A 7,130-nucleotide genomic window follows, 5' to 3' on the forward strand; every position below is an offset into this window, starting at 1 on the left:
AAGCTGGGGTAACCATGTGGGGCACCAATAGGGAGAGTTCATGAAATCTCTCCGTGTACTTCATGTGATCGGCGCCCTTCATCGTGTGCGCCCTAAACTCAGCCTCCAATTTCTGGAGTTCGGTTCTCGGAACGAACTCCTGCGTGACTAGCTCAACAAACTCGGCCCAGGGCAAGGCTAAGACCGCGTCTCGCCCCCTGGTTCTAATCTCGATATTCCACCACGTGAGAGCCCGTTTGTGGAACATACTCGCCGCGAATTTGACCCTGAGTTCATCCGGGCAAGAGCACATGTTGAATGAAGCTTCGACTTTCTCGAACCACTGGAGAAGACCAGCAGCTCCCTCGGATCCATTAAAGCTCGTAGGCCCAGTGTTAGTAAAAGCCTTATAGAGCCTGTCGGCCTGAAGAGTAGGATTCGGTTCTGGGGCTTGTGGCGCGCCCGAGGTTCCTTCTTGCCTTAGGTTGTTAACCAGACCCGGAAGAACTGCTGCAATTTGCTGCGCTATGATGGCAGCGAGGTCAGCAGGGTCAGCATTAACGGACGAGCGACGAGGAGGCATTCAGAAAAAGAAAAAGAACGCGCAAGAATGATACCGGGAATAAGAATAACAGGATAAGGAATAGCCAAAGAATACATCGCTACGATAGACACAATTAAAGATGCAGCACATAAGCACATAGCAAGCACATAAGTGTGGGCGTGTGATAGTGATGCATGAATTATCTAGAGTTAAGGGTCCTAGGTTATAGTCTAGGTCGGTTTCCTAATTCCCTATAACCATTGGCTCTGATACCAATCTGTCACACCCCGGTCGTAATGGCGGAAAACCGAGGCGTGGCGACTAGGTCGTGATTGATTGAGCACAATAGTATAAAAGTCTAAATGCATAAACATAACCAAACTGTCAAATATTACATCATCCAGGTAACATGAAACAAATTGTTTTAATACAAAATATCAAGTTTCCAAACAACTCCTAGCCTAGCCTTCATCTCTCTAAGGCCTCTATCAGCTATTAGCTACTTCCTGCTTCATTTCCTGAAAACATGTAATAAAACGTCAACTACAAAAAGTAGATGAGTGAATTCATAGGTTAACTAATACTGTAGTGATAAGCCCTACACAAGCATACTAGGCTAAGTTGTAGGGGTTTATATATAGGGTGTACCATCGGCTAACCCACCACTCCTACAACTTATCCTACTATGCTTGGTATGCTTATCATCTCAACTGAATCTGCAAGAGTTTCGTATAAAGATTCCAATTATTGTTTCCATGCATGCAGGAGGAACGGTATCAAGGATATATGTATAAGATACCCAAGAATCATATGTAACCATGCCATGATGAAAAATGATAATGATGCATAATGATCACACAAGACCTGACATCGACCCCACACAAGACCACACTATGCTACTTGATTTCCTTGATGGTAACCCAAATCGATCACTTTGGGTACCATGAGAGAATTCTAAAGCGTACTTTAGTATCTCTTGGATTCCTAATCGATCACTTAGGAGATCCTTCGGATCCTTAATCGAACACTTAAGAGATCCTTCGGATTCTTAATCGAACACTTAAGAACCCCATAGGTCACGTGTATTCTAAATCGATCACTTTAGAATCCCACATCTAGTGACGGCCTGTCTACCAATCGACCACTTGGAGATCAAACCTATGCACTATTGTGACCTATATTGCCACTGTTCACACGATCACAAGACTGACCAATGAATAATGTGTTTTCATGATAAAGTATAACGGGTACATGACTTTGATTTCCAAACGTCCAATGTTCCCTAAACGCTGAGTGATTCCCATATTTACTCCTGAATATTTGATTATGCATACACAACTTCCGAGAAAGTTAAGGTACGCGTAACCTGCCATGATTACTTGTTTTCCCAATGTTCATTGTTTGCAAAAGATTTGTCAAGTGTTTATGATAAGTAATGTTTGAATAAATGTGTTTTGTCAAAACGTGTACATTTACCATGTTTTCACCCCCAATGATTTGAAAGGCTTTAAAAGAAAAATGGGGGCTATGAACTCACCTTGTTGACTAGGTGTGGTTGCTAGGGCGGTCGGGTGCTGTCAAACGTCGATCCTCTAAGTCTAGACAAGGACATAATAAGTTAACAACGCAGTTTAAGTCTAAGAGTGTAAGCCTTACACGATCTCGAGCAAAAACTAGGTTTTAAAGACGAAACAGCTTGGTTCTGACCTGATTCGATCGAATAGGAACACATTCGATCGAATAGACACACATTCGATCGAATAGAAACACATTCGATCGAATAGACAGACGTTCGATCGAATACGAAGCTCATTCGGTCGAATGAGTTGGAGACCATTCGGTTGCTTTCCTATTCGGTCGACTGGACTGGTTCGATCGACACATTCGATCGAATGAACTGATTCGATCGACTGGTTCGATCGAATGAACTGATTCGATCGACTGAAAGCTGGGCGACGGAGATACCCACGGGTTTTCCAGATTTTCCAGATTTTTGACCCAAAATCGAAGTTTTTGACATGGAAATGCTCGGGATTGAAAGGGGTATCGATTCCTAGTACTTTTAAACACAAAAGCTTGCATTTTGACACCAAAAATGACGGTTTTTGACCAAGAACACACTTGACACAAAAGTCGGAGTTTTTGCTCGATTCGGGGCGGGTTTTGGTTGTAAAAACGTATGATTTTCAAGAAGATCTTACCGACAACAACGATAAACAGATTGGTGGACTCGAATCTTAGATTGGATGACTTTCTCTCACTACTCTCTCTCTAGAAGTGGGAGTGTTTGGGTGGGAAGTGTTGGTGGAAATGAAAGAGATGGTGTAAGAATACTTGATTTTCCGCTTAAATACTCGGGTGACTCGGGTTCGGGTTTAGGCTACCGACGGGTCAAGACTAGTCGAGTTCATAAGTTTTTAAACAAACTAAAACTTTTTCAGCAAAACTTTTATAAACCATTTTCCGAATAATTATTTAAAATCTTCTTTTTTTTTTTTTTTTTTTTTTTTTTTTTTTTTTTTTTTTTTTTAAATAAGAACATTTTATTTTTCAAAAGCATAAAAATTAATATTTTCCAGGCGTAAATGTCGTTTTATAAAATAAACATTTCAAATGATAAAAGCAGATTTCTCCAATGATATGGGTTCCGAACTTATCGTCCAGAACCCCAAAGTGTATAGTTTCCGATGATTCCTTGATTTTTGTCTACCAGTCAAATTCCAGGGCGTTACATGTGATGTCACCACTAGACTGGGACATGAAAGGGATAGAAGAGAAAAATTTTAGGTTTGTCACATCATCCCCTTGTTAAAAGAATTTTCGTCCCAAAAATTTAAATCGTACCTATGGTTTGGCTTCAGGTTTGAATAGGTGTGGATACTTTTCTTTCATCTGGTCTTTGCGCTTCCATGTGAACTCTGGTCCACGCTTAGAGTTCCAACGAACGCGAACGATAGGAGTTTTACTGTGCATACGGGTCTTTACGTCCTGATCCATAATTTCCACCGGCTCTTCGATGAAACGTAACTGTTCGTCCACTTCTAGTTCCTCCAAAGGAACTATGAAGTTTTCGTTAGCCAAACACTTTTTAAGATTTGATACGTGGAAGACGTTATGTACTCCGCGGAGTTGTTCCGGTAAGTCCAACCTATAAGCCACTGGACCGATTCGTTCCACGATTTCGAATGGCCCTACGTAACGCGGGCTCAACTTTCCCCGTTTTCCGAAACGAATGACACCCTTCCACGGTGCCACTTTTAATAAAACTTTGTCCCCGACTTCAAATTCCAAAGGCCTTCTACGCTTATCAGCATAACTTTTCTGACGATCACGTGCTACTGCCATACGGTTTCGGATCTGAACTATCCTCTCCGTCGTTTCATGAACTATTTCAGGGCCAGTTAGTTGGCTCTCACCCACTTCCGCCCAGCAGAGTGGTGATCGGCATTTACGTCCATACAGAGCTTCAAAAGGGGCTGCTTGTATGCTCGTATGGTAACTGTTATTGTAAGAGAACTCAACCAAAGGCAAGTGCGTCTCCCAACTGCTCCCAAAATCGATGATGCACGCCCTTAACATATCCTCCAATGTTTGAATTGTTCGCTCGCTCTGACCGTCTGTTTGTGGATGATAAGCCGTGCTCATATCCAGTCGTGTACCCAACGACTTTTGCAACGATTTCCAAAAGTTTGAGATAAACCTAACATCACGGTCCGAAATAATCGATATCGGCACACCATGACGGGAAACGATTTCTTTAATGTAAATGCGAGCCAGCCTATCCGTCTTGTCCGCTTCCCAGATGGCTAGAAAATGTGCGGATTTGGTCAATCGATCTACTATGACCCAAATCATGTCGCAACCGCTGGGTGTCTTGGGTAGTTTGGATATGAAATCCATGGATATCTGTTCCCATTTCCCCATAGGAATTTCGGGTTGTTGAAGTAATCCCGGCGGTTTCCTATGTTCTGCTTTCACTTTGGCACATGTCAGACACTTAGCCACGTACCCAGCAATTTCCTCTTTCATACTCGGCCACCAGTATAGCTCTTTTAAGTCATGGTACATCTTATCTGATCCCGGAGGTACTGAGTATCGGGATTTGTGTGCTTCGTCCATGACCAGTGTTCTTAGATCCCCATAACGCGGTACCCAAATTCGATCATGGTAATACCGAATGCCATCCGACTTAACCTCTGAGTTCCCGTCTACACCGCACAAAGATTCGGCATCGAAATTCTTGGCTTTCAGAGCTTCTAACTAGGCATCCTTGATCTTTTCGGGTAGACCAGAGTGAATCGTTAGTTGTAAAGCCCTAACCCTCCTGGGCTTCAAAGTTTCTTTTCGGCTCAAGGCGTCAGCCACCACGTTGGCTTTATCCGGATGATACTTAATAGCACATTCATAATCGTTAAGCAACTCGACCCATCGTTTCTGCCTCATGTTCAGTTCTTTCTGCTCGAATATGTGCTGGAGGCTCTTATGGTCAGTGTAGATCGTACACTGGGTTCCATAGAGGTAATGCCTCCAGATTTTTAGTGCAAAGATGACGGCTCCAAGTTCTAAGTCATGGATCGTGTAGTTCTTTTCAGCGGTCTTCAGTTGTCGAGAAGCATATGCGATGACCTTTTCCCGTTGCATAAGCACACATCCAATTCCTTGCAGTGAAGCATCGCAGTAAACAACAAAGTCTTCTACTCCTTCGGGCAGTGATAGGATTGGCGCACTACACAGCTTGTCTTTCAGAGTTTGAAATGCTGTGTCATGTGCCTCGGTCCACTTATACACAATGCCCTTGCGGGTTAAGGATGTGAGTGGTTGAGCAATCTTGGAAAATCCTCCAATAAATCTGCGATAATAACCAGCTAATCCCAGAAATTGACCGATCTCGGTGGGAGTTTTCGGGTTTGGCCAATCCTTGATTGCTTCAATCTTGGACTGGTCCACTTGGATTCCCTCCCCACTTACCACGTGGCCCAAAAATTTTACTTCACGCATCTAGAACTCGCACTTCGATAATTTGGCATACAGTTGTTCCTTCATGAGTAGCTCCATCATTAATCGCAAGTGCCCTTCATGTTCCTCCCTTGTCTTCAAATATATCAAGATGTCGTCTATGAACACAATGACGAATTTATCCAAATAAGGCTTACAAACACGATTCATGAGGTCCATGAATACGGCTGGGGCATTTGTTAAACCAAATGGCATAACGGCGAACTCATAGTGTCCATAACAAATACGAAACGCTATTTTCGCAATGTCTTCTTCCCGAACTCGGAGTTGGTGATAACCCGACCTAAGGTCGACCTTCGAGTAGTAACCGGATCCTTGCAGCTAATCGAATAGATCATCAATACGTGGCAAGGGATACCGGTTCTTGGTCGTCACCTCATTAAGTTCCCGATAGTCGATACACATGCGTAGAGTTCCATCCTTCTTCTTCACGAATAGGACTGGGCTCCCCACGGGGATGAACTGGGGCGTATGAAACCCTTATCTAGCAGTTCTTGCAACTGCTTAGACAGTTCCTCTAACTCCTTCGGAGCAAGGCGATAAGGTGCACGAGCTACAGGAACAGCTCCTTGTGTCAGGTCGATTTGGAACTCCACTTGTCTGTGAGGCGGAAGGCCAGGTTGGTCTTCGGGGAAAACCTCAGGAAAGTCTCTAACAATAGGGATCTGGTCGATTGAGACCTCCTCCTTCACAGCCTCGTCAGTACCTTTGTCGGTGATTAGGGCTAAGATCGCAGTATGGCCTTTACGCAGTAACTTCTGTGCCTTCATAAGGGAAATGATCCCAACTGTCGCACTCTCTTTCTCACCATGAACAATGAGAGTTTCTCCCCCAGGGAGAAGTACGCGGACGATCTTCTCGTGACAGACAACCTCGGCTCGGTGCTCGGACAACCAATCCATCCCAATAACTAAGTCGAAGCTAGCAAGTTCAATCGGCATAAGATCTATGGGAAACAAATGACTAGACAATTCTACGGTACAACCCTTCAAAATATGGGACACTTGGATGGTTTTACCATCTGCTAACTCGATAGTGTACTTAGACTCTAGGGCAGATGGGGTGCAATTAACCATTTCACAAAATTTAGTTGACATGAAACTTCGATCGGCCCCGGTATCAAATAAAATTAGCGCATAACAACCATTCATTTTATATTTACCGGTAACAGTTACGTAGTCGTTAGAAGTCTCACCTGAACCACCACCAATAACGAAGGCTCTTCCCCTGCCTTCACCTCCGTTGTTACCATTCCCATTGTTACCATTCTTCCCGTTGTCATTTGCCCCTCCGTTACCAGCATTCTTCAGTTTGGGACAGTTTCTCTTAAAATGTCCCTCCTGTCCACACTCGAAACACCCTTTCGGGGCCTCTTGAGGTGGGGCTTGTTTCTGGGGGTTGTCTACTCGGAAAAACTTGGTTTCGTGGCCATGTCTGCCACACTTGCTGCAACGGTACTTATCACATTTCCCCGCATGATGGAAGTCACACTTGTTACACTTTGGGAGTTTCCCCTGATATCCTCCCTGTTGTTGGTTCTGGCTCGGGTAGTTGTTCCTGCGAGGAGACTCAAACCGTCTCTGTTGATTGT

Source organism: Bidens hawaiensis, unplaced genomic scaffold (assembly GCF_021521415.1).
Source record: "Bidens hawaiensis isolate Kalapana, Puna unplaced genomic scaffold, B.hawaiensis_p1.1 tig00036717_1, whole genome shotgun sequence".
In the NCBI taxonomy this organism is placed as follows: Eukaryota; Viridiplantae; Streptophyta; class Magnoliopsida; order Asterales; family Asteraceae; genus Bidens; species Bidens hawaiensis.